General features: G+C 29.8%; 2 non-coding genes across 2 annotated transcripts; both read right to left on the bottom strand.

Moving 5' to 3' along the window:
- Positions 1 to 1,040: 1,040 nt before the first annotated feature.
- On the bottom strand, positions 1,041 to 1,122 carry Trnas-uga. Its single transcript has one exon. It is a non-coding gene; the product is annotated as a tRNA-Ser (tRNA).
- Positions 1,123 to 1,266: 144 nt separating this feature from the next.
- Positions 1,267 to 1,348, bottom strand: Trnas-uga. Its single transcript has one exon. It is a non-coding gene; the product is annotated as a tRNA-Ser (tRNA).
- Between the last annotated feature and the right edge of the window lie 352 nt (positions 1,349 to 1,700).

The following is a 1,700-nucleotide window of genomic DNA, read 5'->3' as shown; positions in this document are numbered from 1 at the left end:
GTTCAGTTCTAGTTCAGTTCTAGTTCAGTTCTAGTTCAGTTCTAGTTCAGTTCTAGTTTAGTTCTAGTTCAGTTCTAGTTCAGTTCTAGTTCAGTTCTAGTTCAGTTGAGTTCTAGTTAAGTTCTAGTTAAGTTCTAGTTAAGTTTTAGTTAAGTTCTAGTTAAGTTCTAGTTCAGTTTTAGTTCAGTTCTAGTTCAATTCTAGTTCAAATTTAGTTCAGTTCTAGTTTAGTTCTAGTTCAATTCTTTCAGTTCTAAATCCTTTTAAAGAACCAGTATTACTGAAAATGTAAAAAAACCTATTAAATTGTTTACTGGGATACCGGTTTGCCCAGCTTTTCATATATACTTACATTCGTAAGATTCCAAAGTGATACTTATATTGTATAAACAATAACATCTTAACATTGTAAGTTTGAAGTTTATTCTTTTTGAAATTCCCCGAAGAGGTCGTGCATAAATTGTGGTCACATCATAAAAAAACCTAAAGGTTTTGAATATTTTAAAATGTGAAGAAAATTAAGAAAACAAATAAAATGTTTTAAGCAGTTTAACTTTTTATGTTTAAAAAATTTACTTCGGCAGGTGGTCGCAAAGTTTGTCTTTGAGACCCATTGTGCAAATACATATGTGTTGTTCGGTCTCCTTAGTTTGGTGGCAATTACAATTGTTGGCATATATTTTAAAACATTGCAACAAAAAAACTTTCTACATAAATACAAACAATATAAATGCAATATATTTGTCTGAGTAGGTAACACCCATTGTCTGTTGTTCTTTAACATGACAAATAAAGGATGTGAAACAAAAGAAAAATGATGTGAAAGAAAAAAATGTTTCAAGTCTGTTCGAATAAATAAGTAAATAAATACAGATTTTACTCTTAAAGTTAATGTTGTAATTTTGTTATTATTTGAAATATTACAAAAAAGGAAATGGTTTCAAAATTCAGTTGTAAAAGCAAATAATTTATAGGAATAAAACCAAAAAATATATACACGATTTGTATATAAACTATATTTCAGAAATAAAAATTTTTATCGCTGCGGACAGGATTCGAACCTGTGCGGGTAGAACCCAATGGATTTCAAGTCCATCTCCTTAACCACTCGGACACCGCAGCTGATGTAAAAGGAAAAGTTAGATCCATTTAAGTTTTAGAAAATTTTTTGCATTTAATGTTAAATGATTATTTTCGGATTAATTTTCCGTTAAAAATTTCGACTAAAGGAAACAATCTAAAAATATCTTAAAAAAAATACATTTTCGCTGCAGACAGGATTCGAACCTGTGCGGGTAGAACCCAATGGATTTCAAGTCCATCTCCTTAACCACTCGGACACCACAGCTTGATATTACAATTAAATTTTGTTCAATTAAGTTCTTATTAAAATCTAGTTCAGTTTTAGTATAGCATTAGTACTATTCTAATACAATTCAACCTCTGTTCTATTTTTTCAAGTTCTGTTCTATTTCTATTCTAGTTTTGTTCCAGTTCTGTTTTAATTCAGTTCCACCTCTGTTCTAGTTCTGTTTTAGTTTTATTCTAGTTCTGTTTTAGTTCTGTTCTAGTTCTGTTTTAGTTTTATTCTAGTTATGTTCTAGTTCGGTTCTAGTTCTGATCTAGTTCTGTTCTAGTTCTGTTCTAGTTCTGTTCTAGTTCTGTTCTAGTTCTGTTCTAGTTCTGTTCTAGTTCTGTTC

The sequence above is a fragment of the Lucilia cuprina genome, chromosome 2 (assembly GCF_022045245.1).
Source record: "Lucilia cuprina isolate Lc7/37 chromosome 2, ASM2204524v1, whole genome shotgun sequence".
Classification (NCBI taxonomy): domain Eukaryota; kingdom Metazoa; phylum Arthropoda; class Insecta; order Diptera; family Calliphoridae; genus Lucilia; species Lucilia cuprina.
This window is presented reverse-complemented; position numbering and strand designations above follow the sequence as displayed.